General features: G+C 40.5%; 1 long non-coding RNA gene across 1 annotated transcript in view; it reads right to left on the reverse strand.

Moving 5' to 3' along the window:
* LOC106498049 (uncharacterized) overlaps positions 1 to 24,155 on the reverse strand; it is a 40,110-nt gene that overhangs the window by 1,191 nt on the left and 14,764 nt on the right. The window contains exons 2-4 of the long non-coding RNA XR_010883750.1: positions 16,741 to 16,869; positions 15,074 to 15,193; positions 12,746 to 12,822 (exon numbers count right to left, since the gene is read on the reverse strand). This is a non-coding gene — a long non-coding RNA (uncharacterized lncRNA). The remainder of the gene's footprint in view (positions 1 to 12,745; positions 12,823 to 15,073; positions 15,194 to 16,740; positions 16,870 to 24,155) is intronic.

The raw sequence follows: 24,155 nt of genomic DNA on the forward strand, positions 1-24,155 counted from the left end.
AAGATGTGTTGCACATTTGAAAATACAGTAAGGTTGGATTATCAGCCTGCCTTTATTCTGAAAAAAATCTATATTAATGTCAACAGCAAGTCAGTTGAACAAGTTGCAAAAGGAAACATATTGCTTCTCATGCAGAGCCCTTAAGGCCTTTGTTGAAACTGCAGTAACCGGACCAGATGCTAAAAGACATACTATAGCAAACATGCCCTGTATTACTCTGTTACCATCTGTGAATTGCCACTTTACAATTGTAAAGCAATTGTAATAGCTTAACTCATTTAAAAGAAAAAATATTTCAGAAAATGCCCATTTTACTTTTCCTCACACCCAGTGCCAATGTTTGAGTCATATGAAAGCCCTGCAGAGGGTATAGACAGTCTTTTTCTGCCTGCAGTGGATCTCTGATGCACCAAGATAGCAGAAAGGTCATCTGACTGTTGCATTATACTTTTTGTCAGCTTTCAGTTTTTAAAACAGCCCTCTAGTGTTTGTTTGTTCTTCCAATTAAAATCTTGTACTGGGAAGATTTGATGACTCACCTATTTCTCCCTTTTGGCTATGGTAAAAAACGAGAGGTTGGCAAGTGGTTTGAGAACGCGATGAAGTCAAGAGAAGCCCATCCTCCTGTCCCATCACAAACAGCACCCAACAAGTGCTGTCCGTGCAAAGGGTTTCTTCAGGTGACTCAATCTCCCACATTGTCTGTGTCCTGGAAAAAAGGGCTCACGCCAAATAACCATCCAGATAATGCTGCAAATTCCAGGCTAATCAGAGAAATTGCCTATTCACTTGAATAGCAGTCAGAGGCCTGGGAGACGCTGGCCTCCAACTGCAGTCATGCCTTGGCTCATTAGGCCTATGTGTCCCTGAAACTAAACTGTCAAAGGGGTGTTCAGCTCACAATGGGCTGGGCAGGATCTGAATTAAATTCCTGCGTGGAACCAAAAATAGAACACTTTTAGCCCCTCTTCTGTTGTGAAGAAAAAAATGCCTGGACAAAAAAATGCTTTCCTTGGTATTATTTAATGTGTTTTTCTGTCTAAAAAGCTAAAGATTTTTGGCCTCAAGGGGTGCTAGCCTGTTACCTTAGAGACTGTTTCTTTTAGAGGCAGTGGAGTGGCAGAGGGCATGCCTTTGCTGCTTACCTTGGCAACCATGAATTGCTAAATGCTGTTCCCATGAATGCAAGCCTTTCACTGCCATTAGCGCTTGCCCACAGGTATAAACGTTCCTTCATGAAAAGGTTCAGGGGAATGTACACTACGTCGATAAAAATCAAGATGACAAACAAAAGCATATTATATAACGGAGCAGTTACGTAAAATTAGATTTTAAAACAAGACGTGTCTTTAATGACATTGATCCTGGATGTGGTCAAATTTCCTGTTCCATTTATATTCCCTACAGCTATACCAAGCGGTGGCAGTGGGGAAGGGAGGAAAGTGAGAAAGCTCGACAGGATATTCTTGTTTCTGTAATTGCAAAATGGAAGACCACTGTGTCTGTACTCAGAATAAATGTACTGGACAGCTTCACAGGAATAGTATGACTCCAGCAGTCTCCCTTACTGGCATTAGGGCAAATGGACACAGGAGGAATGGAGAGCTCTTTGGGGCTATGTAATGTCACCAGCTCCCCCCAGGTCACAAGAATTCTTTATGGTCTAGCTAGGCAAACACTACGGGCAAAATTCTCAAAATGTTTACCTGTATAAAGCCCTTGTGCTGCAAAAACAAGAGATTTGTTGTATTCTTCCTGTAAATGAGGCTGTTGAGCATGGAGGAATTAAGTTCTAAACTTAATTCCCCCTCCCCCCCATCTCCATTTTGTAAACGGATTTTTTTTTTAAACAACATTTCCATTCCATTATCAGGCCAATTCCTTTCTCAGGTCTCATCTGATAGTGAGCATTTCTAATAAAAAAACTTGGCCTATCTCTTTTTTTAGACTGTAGTGAGGCATATTTTAGAAAGAGAATAATCTTTTGAAAATACACCTCAAACACAAGACGTGTCTCTAAACGCCCGTCAAAGGGGAGACAGAAAGCAACTAATGGCTCATACGGACTGAAAAACACGGAGCTCAAGAAGCCTCCAGTCTTGATCTGCCTATACAATAACAACTTCGTGCAATGATATTAGGGTATTGCCCTGAGGCAGGCCCATCAGGCCAGGAAAAGATTCCTCTTCCTATGGGAAAATCAATGTGGCAGCACTGTGTAGCACCTCCCAAGCCTTCCCTCCTGGAGGAGTGGCTGGCCTTGCCTGCTTGGTGTGCCATGACACTTGGTAGTCAAATGAGCTCTTAAAAGCTGAAACTAATTTGAGGGCAGACAGAGCAGACTATGAACGACTGCGCCAGAGTGGGGCAGCACAGCCAAGCTCAGGATCAGATCCGAGCCAGCGTCACTCTAACTGTGGACACAGAGCCATAGGTGGACACAGACACACCACTTCCGAAACATTCATTTGCACCCAGAAGATGTCGGTGGACCAGCAGCTCTTAAGAGATCGTATAACAGAGCATGTCCAGGCCAAATCTTCATAGAGCCTCACTGATGCCTGAAGAATGACCATGTTATTAGTGTTGCATGCAGCGCCCCGATGCACTCAGTGTGGCTGATCTGTTCAAAGAGTAGAATCACAGGTATACTGAGAATCAGTTCCACTACTTCTTCTAGATTTAAAGTGTGTCTAGATTCTCCTTTCTAACATGACCTATTTAGTGTGTGTGCTTTTCTTTCTTCTCCTTTCTTGGCAGAGCATTGAGAAATTTTTTTTCTTTTCTGCTACTAGCCAAGCTCACCCCATATGTCCCCTTTCTCCTGCCTCCCATTCAGGTGATTAAGCGCTGCAGGTCAGCATTTTATGAGTGACAGGAAGGAAGACTGGCAGGGCAAAGGAAACTCTTGGTTGGTTGCAGGCCCCTTGTTTATTAGATGAAATTGGTACTTTTTTCAAAATTTCAAGTGAATCTTTCTCCTGTTTGTATGAAGAACTCAGGCAGCCAGACTCCAGCCAGGGGCTGTTATGTGTTATATAGTAATGCAGTGATCTACACAGTCTTCTAACGTCTTGGAAAATAATGTGGAGTTTGCCCAAAAAAGAAAAAAAAAAATTCACCAATCCGATTCCAGAATGCAGATTTTAAAGCCTTCAACAGCCCTCATGAACAACTCAGGGTTCAGAGCATTTATGCCCATTGCTGCCAAACAAAACAGGCAGAGCACTTCAGCAGGCATAAGCAACAGCCACACACCAAGCAGGAACAAACACAGCAATCTATCATGAGAGGAAAACTGGCCAATTGGCCACACACTGCAGTTCCTGGATATTTGTGGGGAGATCAGAGGTTAAGTGGAGAGGACATGCAGAATGAAAGACACCAAACCCAATCAGGAACCCATGAGTGGCCTTTTCATTTGCTCCCACAACGAATGCATTTGACATGTTTTCTCTCTCAAAAGGGGAAGTGTTACACTGATATGAAAAACATTCACAAATGTCTCTTCTTAAGATATTTCTTTCCCCTCTTTTTCTCTCTCCCCCTCTCCAGCTCCAGACAAGTGGTTCTGAAATCTTTGCTTATAAAGCAGATATATTTTTATTTTACTTTGCCGAAAAATAGTACAACTGTCCGAGATACAGCACACAGTGGAGCAGCTTTTCCCCTGACTGTTGACCTCCCTGGAGCTTCTGCCTTAGCCTTTTCCTTATTTCCTACCTCTTTACATAGACTTACAGTGAGTCACCAGGTCAGGCATCAAGTGCTTTCGACCATGACACAACTGGAGATGGTTCTCCACGCTTTGTGAATGCTGGCCAACAACCCAGTGGTAGTTGCCATTTCAGTGGTACAAAGTTAGCGCCCACTAACTAATTCTTTCTGTAATTCTCGGTAACAAAAAAGGTTGTCACTTCTACTAGTTTCACTGGGGGAACAGCTCTTCTTTGTGCTAAAAACACTGGTGATCATAATACCACCGTCCCCTTGCAAGAACGGGATCTTTACAAATTCGCTTCATGTATTTTTGTTACTTCACTCTTTATTCTACTACTTTATTATCCATACATTTATTAAATTTTCACTGTGGCCAGGAAAGTTCATATCTGCAGTCAGATCAGCAGAATGAACTGCTTACAAGTATATTTTCCTGCTGCATCGAGAATTAGGAACCACTTTTTTCATCCTTTGGCAGGAGGAATAATGCTTTCAGAAATGCCAATATGACAATATAGCGGTGCAAAGATGCCCAAAATCACACCAGTAATGCTATAACAGGAATCAGGAGCAGCGCCGTCATGCTGGCCCTCAGTTATACAATGTCATGATCGATGGCAGCATTCTCAGGACCTGCGCTGTGTCTCTGTTGCTGCAATGTGCCCACGAGTGCTGCAGCCAAAGCAGAGCACTCACCAGCATGCTGCCTCAGATCTGCTGCATGGAACAGACGTGTCCTCAGGCACCTCAGGCTCCAGGACTTTCTGTGGTGCTCCAAGGGTCTGAAGACCTCCTCCTTGAAGGTATCCTTGGAAGGTGAGACTTAGAAAACATATAGAGTTCAGGACTTACTCCTGCCTGGATTCAAATCTCCCAAGAGATTACCTGCATCCATCTGTATGCATTTAAACATACTATCTGACCAACACAGGCTGCCAGGAAAAAAAAGCATTAAAAAGGACAAAACACTACTTAAACTTTTGGTCCCCAACACAGTGAACTTTCCTTTCAGCGGCACTGCATGTAAGAAAAAAGAATGCTACCCCTCTGCCTTTGAGATTGAAACCACCTTCCTTCACAAACCGAATTGTATTGTTTTCCAGGTGTTCTTTGTTGAGCTAGAGACAGTGCTAGTTATGAGACATTTCTATAATCGGCAACTCCCAATTGAGAAAACTTGAAATGGCATTTAATTTATGAGATTCAGGGATCTAATGTTGCAAAGCAATGCAGTTGCACAATCCATTAGTGCAGACAGCTTTCAAGGAATACTGAGAAACTTGGAGACACGTACATCAAGCTTACCAACTTTACAAACAGAATATTGGCTGTGTACGGCGCTTTTCAAGAAAATGAAAAAGAATTCCTTTATGATATTTTTACTTGGTTTTCTTGCATTATCTAAGTACAAGAAAATGTTCCAAGGACCTGAATTTCTGTCCAAAGTAGCTGAATAGAAAATATGTGTAAGCTGAATAGATTAAACTAAAGGTCATAAACATTTCTGAATGGAATATACACTCAAGAAAAATCTTCTTTGTTTGTCTTATAGTTCTGTGTTTGAAAACTGTTCCTCAGGATGGATTCTGAAGCCCTTAGAGCCCCCACTATGAACTCTGGCACCTCCTTCAGTAAAAAGAAAAAAGAACTGAAAACAATCAGGAGGGCTGGAGCATCTGTAAGCATTCACCATCTGGCAGCTGAGTCGGTAGCAAGCAGACTTCATTTAGAGGCTACTAATTTTGTTAGTCAAAACCATCAAAATGCTATTTCCTTTTACCAGTTTCAATGGTTCAGACTTGGGGTCCTTTCCTTCACTTTCCCCAGAGGCACCCTCACCATCCTACCTTGCTTGGCTCCTTTTTGAGAGCATAGGCCACTGTTTCTTTTCTGGCACGGAACAACAACAACCGTTTAGACCAATGAAACATAAATCTGGGCAACTTTGGCTCTCTTCTCTGTGTTCCTGGTCTTCCAAACACAAGCACATAATGACATCAGATATCAAACAAAACAAACAAGTCAGCTATTAAATAAATCTGAGGACTGGTAGGGGAAAAAAGAAAGATCAAAAACTGAAGTTATCTTTCAGGGCTGAGGACACTCTACACCCACTGGCAGATGAAACTGGAAGGCAAGCACAACCCTAACCGTGACCAGAGAGTCACTGCACAGTCAGTGTGTCTGGTATCCCTTCCAGTAACAGACAGAGGGTCTAATAGTCTGGGCGAGTGTAATTAAATAAAGAGGTATAATTTCAGAGGAAGCAAGTAGTAATGATTTGGCTCATTAATCTGAGTGTGCTTAATGCTGATAGTTGTCAGCAAAAGCACCATGAAAATTAAGGGATTTTTTTTTCTTCTGTAGCATAGTGAAGAAAAGCTAAAGTTAGCATTCCAACATTGGCTTCACAGGTCCCAATTCTACCATTACTGAATGAATGTGCTGAAATGTGGGGGGGAAAAAGACTCTTACTTCTGACAGGGAGCTGTGAAAAGCTGTGATTTTCAGAAAGTAGTGGAAAAGTTCCCTGGAATTAGGTAGCGGTCATGTACCAGGCTGTTTCAACCACTATGACCAGGAGGTAACGTCACTGTAACCTTTCCACCCTGCCCTCCCGCTCTCCCCATGCAATGCAGGGCTTACGCTCCTGATTGCACCCTGGAGAGAAGCAGCCCTCATCTTCCCTGTCCAGATTTCTGCTTCAGACTGGAGATTCCTGATCATTTTCTTCCTCTACTTACATCATATGTACTCTAACTCACCCGCCACCATAACATCTCAGCTTCCATTGTAAAAAGGTGGTCATAGTTTGAAGACATCAGTACAGATGGCCCACCGTGATCCTTTTGTATCGCTATACCAAAGTCACCATCAGACATTCATCATTTGAAAGTAACTTTAGCTAAGTGTGTTGCTGATTTATGTCACAAGTTGTTGTTCTACCTGGTTTGGTTAAAAACATGTCTTACTCTAAGAGTTTTGGACTAACGAGTATTTTTGATGGTAAATATCACAAAAATATGCTACTAATTTTTACTCATCCAGTGGATTACTTTAATCACTGTTGCTATAATGAAGTCACTACTGCAATGGTGGACAATAAATATTTAACAGTACTCAACACAGCTATGCAAAAGCGTAGGGCAAAAATTGAAGAAGAATACCATAACCAATTGAAGTGGCAGAGGAATGCAGTAGACAGAATGCAATTACTTGTATTAGAATTTGCCTAGGAAACTGAAGCTAAAACACCTCTAGTCCTTTGAAAAATACATGTTAGTATACAATAATTCATCCACGTTTCTTTGCTGAGTGCACATTGCATTGTTACAGTGTAGGCAGACTAGTTAGTGTGGAAAAAAAGAAAGAAAGAAAGAAAGAATTAATGTTTCCTGAATTGGTATTAAATTCAGACTGATTCAGGAAAAAAAATTCTGGAACTGTTTAACAAAAGCAAAATGAAAATCAAATAAAAATAAGTTTTCTTCTGAGCTTCACACATTTCTGAACTTCCAGAATCTGGGGCCAAAAGGCAGGAAGAACCTGAGATATTTCTAACCCAGGAAATGCTAAACTCCATATGAATGCCATAGGAATTTCCATAAGATTTAAGACCTGGTGCTAGACTTACATTTGGAAGCAGTTGTAAATGGTTTGGCAATTTGTTATGATTTAGATGAGAGCACTCAAATGTTAAAAAATAGCCTTTTGGATGCCCCTAATGCCTGGAAGGAAGGTCATAAAATGTATACTCATTAGTAAGAGCAAAATTCTACGCCCAGAAAGAGATCCAGCAGCAGCATTGCCAGGATGCCTGGTCTTTAGGAAACTAGCCACCAGCCCTGCCAGGGTAGGCTCTTAGGTACCATACCTCATGCAGGGGATGGTTACATGAGATAGAAACCTCCTGTGAGCTGTTGAAATTAACAGCAAAGAGAAAGCAACCCTAGCTGGCAAATAGGGAAACCCTGAGGACAGGCTTAGATTTTAAATTCTGTCCTCAATGGCTCAGCTGTTGTACTCCAAATTATTAAAGGCACCTTCCTCTCTTCAAACCAAAGCCCAGAGTAGAGGGGTCTGGCCGTGCTGTGCAAATACAGGACAGCCCAGAGTCATCTGGTGGTCATTTGCACTTAGGTGAGAAGTGGCTGACTGTTTTCAACTTTGTACTTGGGAAGGGGAAGAAGAAGAGCTCAGACCTGCCGTTCTCTGTTTCTTTGGAAAGTTCCCAAACCAGCAAGCAATGGCACTTGTTCTCCTCTCTGCTCAGACACCTTGTGCAACAGAAGGATAGACTGTCTGAAACAAGCTAATTAGCCTAAGCATATCACCATGCAGAGGAAGCTATACTTTTTCTCATCCTTGGATATTCAAGACATACACATGCCCTGTAGGGGAGAGGGGGGTCTTTGGTTTCAATGACTGCTCTGTCATGATTTAGTTATGCTCTCTGACTTTCCACAGGTGATAAAAATGGGGTTTTCTGGTATCTCCAAAGGTTGAAGACAAATCTCATTATCCCCTGAAACACCAGGCAATGCATGGTATACAGCTGCAGCAAGAAAGAAAACAGAAGAGACTGGGGAGATAAGCCTCAAATAGAAAATGTACTTTAATAGCTTGTTATATTTTAGGCCTGCCCCCCCTTGACAATGTTCCATAAAATCAGTCTTAGTTGAGACATTTACAAGCACAGACCATAGATTTAGAGGAAGCAAAGACCCCTTTTATTCCAGGAAATGGAGAGAAACTTTCCATGCACATACACACACAGATGCACTCACAAAACCTCCTTGAGTATAACTTTAAGAGAACCAGCACTACTGCTCAGCTTAGATCAGCCAGAACCACTTCATTTTGATTGAAGAGAGGAAAAACAACAACAGTAAAACTCAAACCACTGGGTTCAACAGTTTGGGCCAAGTCCTAAAAATAGAACTGCTTTCTTATGGAAAGAAATACAGAAAAAAACCTCCAGAAGCTCTGAACTGTTCTCAAAATTGTCTGAATTTGATGCCAAGCACACAGGGCAGCCTAATACTTAACAGGCCTCTTGTGCCAGTTTTGGATCTCTGCAGTGAGTAGGACTGAATATCCAAGACTGGGAAGTAATTATGAAAAAAAACCTGTTTTCTAATGGACGAGCTGTTGAGCCATTTTAACTGTTGCTTGAACATTTGCCTCTAGGCAACTCAGTGTAAAATCTCCCTTTAACAGACTCTGTCCAGCTGCTGGGATTTGCAGCCTGGCATGAGGCTGTGGGAGCAACCACCAGCACCCACCTTCCCACAGCGCCCACGTCCAGGCAGCAGTTTTCCTACGGTGCAGAAACACAGTTGGGTCAGCGAGGCCAGCAGCTCCACCCTTTTCTGCCGCCCACGTTGGGCGTCTTCGGCTGCGTTTGCCAGCGAGGACGGAGCCAGTTGTGCTGTGAGGAGCCAGCTCGAGGGTGGTCGCGAGGGCTCACGACCCTTGTGCCCCCACTGGACTCAGCAAAGGTCCCCCTTCCAGGCTTTGAGCGAGGAGCCACAGCTACCTGGACACGATGCACAGAGATGTTTGAGGGAGGCTTCCCTGAACATAAAATATGTTTTATTTCAGGCCTGAAGACATTTTGGATTTCTTTTTATTGAAATATCTTTCTCCTGGAGAGTCTAGTTTATCATGGATGGGTTCCAGCACTTGTAGTCCTGAACCAGTGTGCTTTGCTGCTGAAAAGAAACTTCTTGTGACAATGCAGTTATCAAACAGAAGATATCTTTATGTGTGAAGTATCCTTTCCGCTTACACAAACAGGGCAGAAGTGGCTGGTCAAACAGCCTCAAAAGCGCACGTTCAGTACGTGCCACCGGCTCCCCTCTGAGAGCAACGGCGCATTTCACAGTGGGCAGAGCATGGCTCCAGCAGCTTGGCTGCATGCCCACTCCAATTTCTGCTTTGAAACCTCGCCTGCCTTTCTCAGGGTATCACTGATACAGCGTGGATCTGCTTTTTCACAACAAATTACTGCTGTGTATTATTTGTACTGCAGTAGTGCCCGAAGTTAATATCCATGGAGCAAGACCTTGCTGTGCTGTACAAACTGAGGAAAGATTTTGTAGGAATGAAAAGGCACAGGAGAGGTGCTTTCGGTGGCAATTCAAGTGATTTAAGACAAAATACAGTCTTTTTGTTTTCCTGACTGCGTTGTTCAAAATAGCCTAAACACAGAAATAATGTTAAGAAAATACATAACAAAGTGACTTATATTTATCTTTTGTGAGACCTTTCATGATCTCACTAAGGACCAGGCAGAAATACAGCCCCTTATGATTTACACTTTGCCCAACCTCAAAATATACGGTACTAAGAGAATATATCCCTCTCTGGGACAAAATATTGGAACAACAGCTTTCTGCACTTGATACTGGCAAGAAATACAGGTCTTTAGTATCCAGGCAAAAAGACACAGCTCAGGATTTTCACAAGTCATTTGAGAGCTTCACATCAAATTACCTGAAATGTCACTACTGACTTCTGGCAAACAAGTCATATGGCTCTTGAGTGATTATCAAATCCACATCTCTTTCTCTGGGTAGGATCACATCTACCTATGGCCTAACAGATGTTTGTCTAAAACACCTAAAGATGCTGTTCTTGATGCCTCCAGGCAGCAATTCCCCCATCTCCCACCATAATTTATTCCAGTCTCTGATGTTCTTATGGGACATTTTACTTGTATTCCAAGGTGGTCTATGCATTTCTTAGTTGTCACTAGATTATGCCATTGGTATAAAAAAGGGCAAAAAACTCTTAGTAGTACAATGTTAGATCATCTTCAAGAGCTGTATTGCTGTTAAACAGGCTCTGCTGTAGCTCCACCAGTTTTCACGTTGACTTCAGATCCGGTTCTAAGGTCTGTTTCCCAGAACACTTTGTTAGGGTAGCAGGATAAACTATTTGCTTGCACTCCACATGGCTGCATGTATAAGGCATGCATGTATAAGGCAGCCTGTAGAAGAGCAAGACTGGCCAGGACTTTTGAGGAAGTAAGGTCATTTCTTCTTTTATGTAAAAAGGTTTTTTTAAGAAGCCAGGATCCCAGCTGAATTTATACATGTCAGATACAAGAAATATAATATGAAAGAAATAGTTGAATGCTATTTTGGGTCACAGAAGTATCATATTCTGAATAATCCTTTTATTAGCAGACAAATAGCCCTTTCCTGCCTCTTCTTTCTCCCCTCCATAATTTAAAGACTAGAGTTTCACACATTTCCATCACTGCTGTGAAGAAGGCATTTGTCAGCTTCCTCCTCCTTTAAAAATATAGGTGAATCTAAGCACGAACTTAGCAAGACTGTCACAAAGCACAGGGCAGCAACTCTCATAATTTGTTTAAAAAACATTTTCAAAGCGAAAGTCAATATTTTGAATATTAGATTTACCTTCTTTCTAAATGCCTGAGCAAAATACATACTCAAATAGAATGTGAGCCCAGAGCAATCAGTTCGAATTTCATTATGTGCTTCTGGCCTGGTGTGCAAGAAAACACTCCATTAACTTAACAAGCAAATATGCATTGGAAATATTATTCTAACCATTTAATGGAGTTATATAATTCTTGTATGTTCGCTAGAGATGATAAAAATATTCAAGAAAAACATGCTTCAGTCAAAAATGGCCTCTTAGTTTAAAAACAAAAAATCCCTATAGTTTTCACAGACATTCTGTATCAAAACCTTTCTGATAACCATTATCTCTGACACTAATACTTTCAAAAAAGAAGGCTCATTGAAAAAAATTCTTTTAAACATGGCAAAACAGAAATTGAGACTTTTTTTTGCAGAGTTTTGATTTCCAGACAGCTATCACAAATACTTTCATTTCAGAGTACAGAGCGGTTAACATTTATGCAAGAGTCCTAATAATAAAGTATTTTCTCCCATCTGTCTTTTTAATTTTAACCATATATATGAGTTTTAAAGCTTTCTTATGATTTGGACCAATTATAGAAGCCAATTGGAACTGAGATTATGTCTGTGCTAGGCATGGCTTCGATGCTGAGGCCAACAGATTGAGTGAAGGAGCAATTTTAATTACAGCACTACCCTATGCGGTTATGGTTACTTAAGTGCACTTGACCCCACCAGTTTTCTAATCCTTCCTTTTAACTTCTCCACAGTCTATTAAACATCCCCATTTACAAGACTCTCTGCTGGAGTCAAACACTTGGTGTTTGCAACGTCTGTCTTTCCCGCTTACAATGTTCTGACAGTCCTTTAACATATTGCAGGCCAGGTTTGACCTCTCAACAGTATGCTTCTAAATTGAGTCGATCTCACTGACAAAGATCAAACTGCTACTTCAAGTGTCTTGTGGCTGCATTTCCCTGCAGACCTACAAATCCAAGCTGAAGGAGACATAAAAGGCTAGATGCAAGCAGTATGACGGTGCAAGTCGTGTGCAAGCCTCCTGTGATCTGGAGAGCAAATGTTACCTATGGCAGAGGCAGGGGATAAGGGAGGGGAAATGGGCTACAGACTCATGGCCCTTCAGCAAATCCATGCCTACAACATGTGTGTGACAACCTACTCATCTCCATAACATGATTATGATACTATAGGTACTAGATCAATAGGTTCTCTGAACAGAAATGAAAGATTTCATGGTATTTTCCCTCTTGGCCGCATTGCTGGATTCATTTGCACTAATGAATGCCTTAGAACTTACCTCAAACACAGTGAGGGAAACCAGCTTCCCTAGAAAATCCAGCAGATCCAGCAGCACAATATGCAGTATAGGTCTTCTGCATGGCAGAAAGATTTGCTGCTTTCACATATATAAAGTTATTAACGAATGCTGTCCTGAAGATTATTTGCAAGCTGACATTAAAAAAGAATAAAGAATACAACTCCTGCCCCTTTCCACTCAAAAGACGCAGACAATGTAGACAAAATCAATGTTTTTGCATGGAGATAAAGGGCCTATGCAAAAAGCTTCACCATCTACAGTTATATCAATATTTTCATTGTTTACTTACAATCAGGCATTTCATTTTCCTTTGAAGTTCTATCCTCTTCTTTCAGGAGAAGTTTCATTGCTGAGGTCTTTAATAACCTTTAGTAGTAGTTTAGCAGAGAGAGGGGAGAAAGTTCTTCATTTCACTTTCCTGAAAAGGTGACTTTGCCATCGGTATACTGAAAACAATTAACAACTATCTTCCTGCAGGCCCTAGAGAAACAGGACTAGCACAAAAAAGTCTTTGAACTAATTCTCACAATAACAATGTAAAAGAAAAGGATGTGCTCGTCAGACAAGTTCTTTAGGTCTAGTACAGCAGGAATGTGTATTTTGAAAGAGAGACTCTATTTCCCAGATAATAATGTTCTCTGGAAACTATTCTGTGCTACATGGGTGGGGAAATATAGATCCAGGAAATATACTCATCATTCTCAGTGATTAGAGAAGTTAATAGCTGTCTCACACATCTTTTTTAACCTTTTTGTTCTTACTATTTTTCTAGCCTTCATTTTTGCACTCTGTCCTACAGTAACTCTGATCTCACAGCATGTAAACTTGTCATCCCTGGATTTCTTTATCTACATCCCCTTTCTTGAAGAAATATGTGGAGGTATCATTCAAAGCCTTCTTCTAGTGATTCCACGCATCAAGGGGAGCAAAACCAGAGGTCTGGTAAGATCTCACTGTGTGATTGTGAGGGGTTGGGGTGGCTAAGGTTTTCTCAGGTTCAAACTGTAAGGTTCAAATAACATAAAAACACATCTCTTACTGTTCTTGTAATGGAAGAGAGAAATCATTTGGTGTTGACCCATATCTAATCCAAGTAAGGATGAGCAAAACCTAGAATTTAATTCTGGGTTTCAGAAAAAAAGAAAAAAGAAAAAGAAAAAAACAAACCAATGACTTCATACTGTGTTCTTATACCACAAAAGTAAACAAAAAAATCACTAAGATACAAATTATCCTGGGGGATACAGGTGAATAACTGTTCTGAGTATATTCTACAGATGACCACCATCACTCTTCAAGAAACATACATATATAGCAACCATCGATATAATATATTCCCTGGGAAATGTTTCCTTCTTCATGTATTACACAAAGGACTGAAGAGTTTTAATTATCCCCTCCAACCTTTTACTAGCTCCCCTCTCTGCCAGGCTTAAAAAAAAACTGTGGCATTTAAATTCCACTGTGCAGCTAAGCATTTTCAGCACACACTGTATTTTTCTTGCCCTGGAGTAACAAAATCAATTTATTAATTCAGCTGCTAATTCAGGTGAGAGAGTAGTGCTGTTTCATATATCTCTAAGGCTTCTGTGTAATTTTCTAACCTTTAACTGTGCCTGATTTCCTCACAAACATGCTGTTTTGGAATCTGCACTAAAGATCATAAATTATTCTAGGATTTGGTTCTACTTTCCAAAGGTATTTGAAGTGAGGTATCTGGCTGGCATTTGGTAATTATTATCTAGTGAATAAAGTTTCCTGCCAAACCCTGTGTTGCACCTGTTGCAATACCCCCTGTCGCTGAGCTGTAGGAAACATGATGGCGTTCCTCCCAAATCCAGTATCGCAGCAGGACACTTGCTACCCAGACACGAGGAGTGGGTGAAGAGCTAAAGTGTTAACACACACCATGTAATCGGATCCTATGGCTTGTAAACTCTGAACTATACCATTGCCTTCCTTCCTGCTGTAAAATGACACAGCGGGTCTCTGTACAATGATCATTAGGCTGTATCCCTCTTCACACCATAAGAGATGATGCTTCATCTCTGTGCAAGTACCCACACAAAGCTGCTGGAACTGCATATTATGAAACACTTGAGGAAAGATGTCTATTATCTCCAGGATGGGACTATTACTATGCTGTGGAAATTAGATGCAGGATAGGATTAACAGTATCCAAGATACCTAATAGCTGAGAAATCTAGGCACGGATGATCTAGAATAAACATCTGCACTCAGTATGACTTAATCTTTAATTACTTTAGGCTTCTTAAAAACATTTCATGTGTATCTCATAATTCCAGGAACACAACAATCCTTTTACTGCATTGCTGTTTGGATATCCAAAGTGGTGAGTCGTGTATTCCATGGAAGCATCTGCTTCTATTACAGTTGTTTTGGTTCCCAAGAATATAGTTTTTAAAAACTTCTCTTAGTTTCTTCCAAATTTTTTAAATGATTCTTTTAATAGAATTTGTGGAATGCATTTAATTTACATAGAATTGCCACATTCATTTTTCTATGATTTCTTCCTACAAAACATATTTCTGACTATGCAAAACTAAAATATTTATATTTGACAGTATTAAATTCAAAAGAAACTCTGTAAACATACCAATCACTTTCTGACCTGATCTTCTTCTGTTGAAAAAAGGACCAGAAAAGTCTCAACTACTGAGATAACGAATTCTTCACTGCAAGGTTATCTTCAAGGATTTCACTCTTTGTTGGACTCCTGGATAAGACAGAAATAATAATCAATACACAGATCATAAAAGCTTTTTTGTCTGATAGTTTTTACAATTGCACCCACTGAGGGTGGAGTTTTCTGGCTTGAACTCAGACATCTTATCTGCGCTGGTCTTCTGCTGTCTTAAGAATGAAGAACCTTCACGAATCTGTCAGGCAAATCCTTAATTGGTACAAACTTTCATAGTTCCTCCTCTTAACTCTCGCTTCTAAGAATAAAGTGTTCACCGAAAGCTCTATTCAAACCCTTTACATGCTTCTCAATATGTGAGCATTTAAGTAGCAGATTGCTTTGGAAAAAATTGAAATTATCTAGAGCAGTATAAAAATATGCTACTTTCTATTTAAATAATGATTATACTTATCTATTCCTTGGAAAAAAACATATTTTTATATTTCTAGATTCTTCTAGAATCTAGGCCAGTTCCATCTGCTGGCATTGAATATCTTAATGATATTCTTTGTCTGAAGCTTTTTCTCCTACCAGTCATTTAATTTGGTTAAAGGGCCTGCACTGCTTTTCTTCATTTCATGCACTCTTTCAAGGAACTCAGCTTCACCCCAGCTGCAGAAACACAAAACAAGACAAACAAAAGGCTGTCTTGGTTCTTTCATAATTTTTCTGCTGCTCTTGTCATTTTCTCTTCAAGACTATATCTTCCACTCCAAAATGTTCTCCTTCCCTCATTGAGCCCAGGAAGCCCTCTTTCTTTCAACATCCCTTCTCCCTGACTCTAACTCTCTTCTTCCTTTTGGGACAATATTCCTCTTGGGGGCTTGTATCTATCTACTTGGCAACGAGATTGGCACATAAAAGTTCCCAAAGAGATGTGTGCATATCTCTGCCATATCTCATACTCCAGCACAAGTCCTCCTCCAGTACTTCTTGTCACAAACTGCTCAGTTTAACTGGTTGGCAGAGGAAGAAAGCTTTCAGATGTACTACCTTCTTTCAGAGAGACTCAGAGGTGCAATTTTAGCACAATGGGCACAATGCATTTTCTGCAGACATATGCAAGTAATCTGGCCTAGGTGTGAAGGCTGGCCTTCATTGTTTATTCCTTTCCAGATTTAATGCTCACTATGAGGAAAAGAAAAAAAAAGTCTGTCTTTTAAATGCCCTGCAAAACAACAGTGGCTTTTTTTGCAGACTTAGTAAGTATTGTTGTCATAGAAATATGTTGATGCATGAGAATCTCATCAGTTTCTTGTATCACCTGCACAAAACTTTAGTATGTCCAAAGCACACAGTTTGAATAGACTGTTATTTAAAATGAAGTATACATAGGCAGCAGCATGACACAGAGGAGGGAAGCAGAAGACATTCAGCAACTGGCCTTTCTGAGGGGGGGGCAAAGAGCAAAAAGAAAAAAAAACAACGCTTTAAAGGAATAAAATATGAAATAAGAACTTTTTTTTCCTCAAAATTCAATAAGCATACTGCAGATGTAACCAATAGATTTTATACATGGTTGTGGAAGTTTTTTGAAAGAGGTTTTTACTATCAGAAAATGCCAGTTGATCCAAACATACCAGCTGCTGCTCAGTTCCATGAAGTAAAGTTGGGCCTTCTGATTCAGACTCGAGGTTAGAAGGATGGTGCCCAACCTTCCAGCCGAATGCGCTGACCACAAGGAGCCGCTGTCAAGGAAATGCTGCGCTCTAATTTTTCATTAAAAAAAGAAGAAAAATTCTGGATTTGCCTGATACAGAACTCTAAAAATTGAGGAAATTGCCAAGATCCCTGAATAAGCATGTGAGTATGGAGTATTATAAGTATATGCAATCTCTTGAGCTCTTGGACTCAACAATCAGTGAGCTATTTATTATAACCATTGTAATAATTTTTTAACTTTTAACAAGCAGAAATTAAGACAAAATACGATCTCATTATATTTACAAATCAGGTACCACTCTGACCTTACTTCTGGTTCCACAGAGTCATGATGCTTTTTGCTAATGCTATGCACATCGATATCTGTAATTCACCTCAGAAGTGAGCCTAATTGGGACAACTTTTCATGGCGGAGCTTGGCAGGAAAAATGCAAGAGCAAAAGCATCTTGTTTCTCCAAAAAGGTTTTTCACTGCAAATGAGGGATAACTCGACTTTCTCCTAGGGTGGGATACAGATTTGCGTGTAAAGCAGTCTGGTCCTTAATGTCTGGATTAAATCACCAAGAACATTACAAAACTTGGTATTTAAATTAAGAAGAGTAAATTATAATTTTCAGCCTTGTTGTTGCTCTATTCTAATGTGCTGTATGCTGTGGCTGAACCATCCAGCATCTGGACTGTGAATATGATACTGCCAAAGCTGTACTCGGTGGTTGCCAAACTGCTGAGCCCATATGTGGCTTCACAGCTTGATATCCAGAGAGCTCAACTATGATTCAAATTCTGAAAAATCACCAGGTCTACAGTTACAATATGATTCAGCAGTTTGGAGGAGATCCTTCATAAGGAGGGAAAAAAAAATTCCTGACCACAAACAGCATACAGTCTTTAACAAAACAAGTATATGCCCTGAATGCCTTCACAACAGAGCTCCATAACTTCACTGGTTAGTACAAAAGATGGCTATCCACAAGCACCAGGGGCTAAATTCTGCTCCCCTAATAATGGGGCAAACTCAAACTAACTCCCCTAATTTCAATGGTACACAATGTGTTTAAATATGAATATACAGAAGTTTCTCCACGTGTCTTTTGCTGGTACTGTTTAAAGAAATTTTGAAAATCTTTAACCAGGTAGAGAGCACACTTCTTTATGAACGAAAGCTTCCAGTGGTATTCCAAGAATGCAGCTAGCAAGGAGGATCAAGTCCCTACAACAGAAGGATACTTGATTTGTAAATCAGTTAATGCTTGTGAACTGACAAGGAACAAAAATGGGAATTCTGTGTGTGCACACGCCTGCACACACACACAAACACACACACACACACACACACACACGGCACTGGAGCCCTCAGTGTTACACTAATTACTCTGTGTGCTCCAGTGATGTGTACACATACATAAAATGTGACCATAGCTTGCCAAAATGAGGTGTCTACCGTTCCTGTAACATGGAAGAGTTCAGCTGCTAATTCACATTGTAAAACCTAGCTTCCTCACACTTGGCTCTTTGCCTTCCTAAAGATAAAAATAGTTAAATCCTGATTTTCGTTAGTTATTGATCACTGTGTCAGGCCAGCACTCCATTAAGCCATGAGAGCGCTGAGACTTCAAGCTGTGTTTCTTAATGCTGACTGGTCAGACAGGTCAGACATCGCCCATCTATCTGTACCACGCTCATTCTTCTGATGCTGATGCCTACATTTCCTTTGCCAAGTAGACTGGCTTAATGAATATTCCCTAGTCCTTGCAAAATATGTGTTCAGTCATTCGGGAAATAAAAAAGTGAAATAAATGCTGCTACAGTTCAAGTCAAACAATTTGTTCAGCACTACAAAATGTTGCTTTGGGAAAGCTTCCCTTTTAATACAGTACATGAGAAAAATGGAGTCTTTTTTTCTCATTCGCTTCTCTTTACCAGTAATTCAATGAAGTGGAGATTGGGAGGTAAAATCAAGCACATCTGGGTCAATTAGCATGGAAAGTCAATTCTTTGAAACATGATGGATGCCTCTGGGAATCGCGCGCTTCACAGCACGAATCTCAGTGCAGTGCCGCACTCTCAGCAACTCAACTCAATTAAGCCATTACGTGGTTCTTTAAATCTGGGGATCTGGGGGAATTGGTTAATTATCTGCTTGTCATGGCTCCTCCTCAGGGAGCATGTAAACGTCTTCTGTTTCTCCTGTAGATTTGCTGTCCACATAAGAACAATCCATTTTAGCTGACTTATTCAAAGCTGTTTCTCCCGTGGGAAAATTAATCTTCCTCCTCAAATACTCCCCAGAATAACAAAGCTCTCTAGTGGAAACAAACCTTTCCATCGATATGGAATAGGTTTTCAGTGATCACAGTCAAGTTTATATTTCTTCTTCCTTGCAAGCCTCAACTATTTCTCCCTGTTTTCACATGATCATAACTTTCACAACCTGTGATGGGGTTTCACAGTTCTCCTCAGTGACAAACAGCTCTGCAACACACTCGGACTTACCTAAAGCCCAATAAATCACATGCCAACTTTACAATCAGCAGAGCCTGAGCTAGTCATTTAAGCATTTATATTTCACTGTACTCAATGGAAAGAGCTGAGCATCTTCAAAGGATAACTCATCTCACAGTCAGTTAGGTGGCAGAATGACACTTTGGGGGTACAAATCTGTCTCCACTGAGAGCTGTTCAGGATCCACTAAACTAAAGGGACCCATTAACGAAATTTTGAACAACCAGATTAAGGTAGACATCCAACTTTTAGACTGTTAAAATTAGTGATATTAATCCCACCCACATCTCCCCACCACTGTCACTGTGACAAACAGCCAGTAAAGACAGACTGCTATCCCTGCCTTGCACCACATCAGTGAGCTTCTCTGCATGTGTACACAAGCGGCTGCTTTCACTCTTCTTTTGCTTCATGTTTCAGAGTGCTGAGCACCCAAAAACTCCAGCTGGCCTCAAAGGGAGACAGTAGCTGGGTGCTCAGGATTGCGGAAAATAAATCACCTCATTTAGCCCCTAAATATGGACTTAGAAGGCTAACTTTAGATTCTGATTTTTTTTTAAACTTGGCACAGTATTAAAATCCATCTATGAGGCGAGTGAATTTTTTACCATCAAAGAGCAGTAAAACAACTTCTCCAAGGTCATACAGTAGGACGACTAGGATTAGAACGCCACAAATTTTGTGTGCTATAACCAGAAAATTATTCTCTTTCCTAAATGTAACATAATTGGGACATAGTCTGATAAATGGAGACTGAGTAAGTCACACTACATCTACTGATGTGTTCTGCAATGTCTGGATGTGTCCCCAACCCTAGCTATGAAAGGAAATGTAATTATGGCAATGGGAAAGTGCAGTCCACCCATCATCTGGGTTACCACATGCATACGTAACGGATTTCAAAAATAGAACCGCAGTAATGTCTTTTACACTCTTATCACCTTTAGATCCCTGTTCCCTAAAGTTACAAACTTGACATCTTTTCCTCTGACAAGAGAAATAATCTATTTTGGTGTATGTACTGCTGCTGAAAGGTTGTCATGTTGTTCAGTAGATGCAGAACGGCTGCTCACAGCTAAGCAGAGAGCTGCCGCTCAGGGCAGACACCCCCACTTGCCCACACAGATCTAACCAGGGCATTTGTTTGGGAATAACTGCGGGGATGAAGGGTAGCTAAGCCTGAGGAAGAAAGTTCAGGAAGGAGATGAAGATCAGGAAGCTGGCAATTTTTATAAAGCAGCTTTGTGTTTTGGAGCCTATGCCAATTTTAAGAATGAGGCATAAGTTTCTTTTTGCCATGAATACAGGGCAGTGTAGAGATTCACAAGCCTGCTTTTAAACAGCCTAGCTTGGCTCACAGTAGACTAAGCAGAGCAGCATAGCACACAGGGCAGGCTAATTTACACAGCTTCTGGGACAGCAGTTTAGACACACCAGTCAGCTCCTCAGGTGTAATCAGGTATATTTGCATTTGTGTCCTCAGAACACATCACTCACTTGATTTACATCACCTGGAGGACTTGGCTTCAAAAGTTGTGCAATATGTATGTATAACTTAAAAATTTCAGCTGCAACCCAAGTACGTGCAAGGGCTCCTGACGACAAGCACTCTGGCTCTCCTGCCTGTCTGCAAGCCAGTGATACAATGCCAGACACTTTTCCTCCTGCAGTGGAGTGGCATGCGATTATTTTTGTGCACCTCAGATCAGGAAAACAGTTGCAAAAGCACAGTGTAATGCCTTGCTTTGAGGAAAAAGAGGAAATATTTTATTAACTTTCACCTCCTAAACCAGAGTGTGCTGGATAGATAGATTTCTAGTTTCACCAAGTTATGTGGGTAGAAGTGGCTTATCACCAGATGTTTATAAAGGCATTCAGAGGTATCTAAAGTTGAAAAGGAGCGCTGACTGTAACTTTAAAAAACACTAGTATCTTTATGCCTAGATGTTCATCACGAGTTATAGAAATATAATCAAAGGCATCAGCGAGGGAAAAGAGAAAGAGTGAGTTATGACCTACACATAGACACACAAAGCCACCTTCCTGTACCTGCCTTGCTCTTGTGCTGCGTGAAGGCATTTGGCTGAAAAGTTGTCCCAGCCATGGCAGGGCCAGCCAGCCCCAGCGCCGACGGCAGCTCGTTCCACGCTCAGTGCTCTGAACAGTCACAAATCAGAGCTTCATGTCCCTTCCTTTTCCACCCAGAGACAAAATAACACAATATTTCTGTTCTCTGCGAAAATAATATTGATGGTCATGTACCTGGACCAGTTATCCAACTGTTGTAGATTCATGATATTTTAATTTCTTTTTTTCAAACAAACCCATCACCCATCACCACACCAGATCTCATTTCCCTTCTGCCTTTCTTATTACTTGGAATTCACCCAGTTGGCATCTAATCAACCATGGCTGGAAAAAGAAAAATGGCGAGGTACCAGAGTAATCACAGCAATATCAACCTAATCAAGTTAACAGCTGCTTGAAAGTTTTCTGAATGCTTTGCAATCTGCAAGCAAGGAGCACATATGCAGTCCACCTTCTGATAAAAATGTATCTTCATTCCAGAGTTAATGCTAATAGAGGACAGTAACAGGCATCTGACTGCTTCCTGACCATAAGATATAGTAGTATATATGGACTATATATTATACATGTAATGAGAAAGGGACAGATCATTGCACAGCAACTGCACATAGCATAGCCAGTTCATTACTGTCCTGCCCATTCTGCAGTCTTCCATTCTAGTTCAGAGATCATGTGTAAAATGCTGCTACCATGTTTATGCCAAGTCCACTCCGATGCAAGTGACTACATGAAATGTGACACAGTGACTAAAGACAGGCCTTCTTCCATAGCTGTCAGCAGCACCTTTGAAAAGTTGCACATGCACCTTGAAAAACAAAGACAAAAAAAAAAAACAAGAACCAAAAAGGAACAATCTGTAATGAATAAAAATTTGCCTTTTTTCAGAAACAGCTCTAGTACCCTCCAACACCCCCAGCAGCACAGGAACTATTATGTTCACTTTGGCATTACAAACACATATACACACAGAACATACCAACACATACATACACAGAACCAAAACCCTCTCCCCAGGAATGTGGCCATCTCTTTACAGGTACATACCAGCAGGAATGTATACACTGTAGAAACAGAGGAGGAAAACAGTAATGCTTTTTCATACAGTCATTTTTATTCTGCTTGCAGCAGTTCCTTCCTTTAATAGCCACAGGCAAGGGATGAATTCAAACAAGCAAAAGGCAGTCTAGGCATGATGTAAATGAGACTGCACCTTCCAATAAGCTCCCAATCATGAGGAAAGAGCATGGATGTAAATAAAACCACACCTTTGTCAGACCAACCTCCTCTTCTTACATAAAACAGTTTCCATGTAAATAAGATTGCTCCTTCAGAAGGCCTGCCTGTTTCCACTTGTGAAGACAGGCATGTAAGTACATTGGTCAGTCCTTTTTTAAACTCTTAAGCAAAACTGAGAGGAGTGTAAGTAACTTTTACTTTTCTCTTGCTCATGGAAAAGCTAGAACTGCTTTTCTTTGGAAAACAGTTTCTTGTTGTGCGTGAGGTTCTGTAAGCCAGTACAAATCTTTCTTCAGTCTTCCTTTACAATAAAGAAGACTGCTTTACGAACAAGTTATTTGCCTATTGAATATGGATAATTAAATTTTAACATAGAACTTTTACCTTGCATGGCCAAGCTTTATCACTGACATTAGATTGGTCCCTTCTTTCCAACTTAGCAGAATTCATAAAATTTAACAGTGGAAATGATGAGATCCCCTCGCATTTTTTCTTATAACTTTCTTTCCACATACACATTCAGACATCTCCAAAGGTGATTTCAGGAATTTCCATCCCAGAGCAAATGCAAGAGGCATGTCCCAAAAGGTAAAGAACTGCAGCCAGACTTGAACATAACATTTTCCAGATGTCAGAGCTCACTGGCATCATCTCGAAAATCAATTTCATTTTGGGACAATAAACAACACAAATATAAGCAAAGCATTACTGTCACTGGATAGTAATTTAATTAGTTGGAATCACTTAAGATGTCTAGGTTAAGAAGGCAAACAACTTGAAGGCATTCAGAGAGGAAAAACACAGTTCTGATGTACACTTCTCTCAGTAAGAAAGTCATGGAGAAATAGAATAGACAGACTCCCACTTCCTAGAACAAGATATATGAGACATAATGAAAGTGATTGTAATGGCACATGCTTTAGCCAAAAAGGTGGTTTTTAATAGAATTGGAAAAGGGTGTATTGCGTTCCCACAGAAATGGTGGAAACACAGATGTTGTCCAGGTTTAGAAGAATAAAATTGTCCATGTTTTTGATGTTTGCACCAAAGGAAAAACTATTGCTTTGAACATTTGATGGAAGAGTATTAAAGGAAACCATTATTATTATTGTGGCTCCCACCAGCAACACAAGAGGCCAGGATCTGTCAACATTTTCCTTATAAATCCATCTTTCAGTAGAGTCTAAATTGGCCTGAAATAGCTAGCTGGGATCAAAATAAGGATTGTGAGATCTCTGGAAGCAAAACTCCATCTGGCTGTTTACAAAATTATAGTCTGAAGAAAGGATAGAGCATGTGAGAGCAGAAGAGGGATAATTTTTATTAGGTAAAGTTATTTCGCTTGTGTTGCTTTACAGAGCTAATCAGTGATCAAAAACTGAAAAGAAAGTTTTGAGTCAGAAAGTTTGAGCATCCAAAAGTCTGCATAAACATTCAATTGTCTACAACATTTTCTTCTAAAACATGCTGCTGCCACATAAAATAGGCTGTCTCATGATATTTCTG

Source organism: Apteryx mantelli, chromosome 3, assembly GCF_036417845.1.
Source record: "Apteryx mantelli isolate bAptMan1 chromosome 3, bAptMan1.hap1, whole genome shotgun sequence".
Lineage (NCBI taxonomy): Eukaryota > Metazoa > Chordata > Aves > Apterygiformes > Apterygidae > Apteryx > Apteryx mantelli.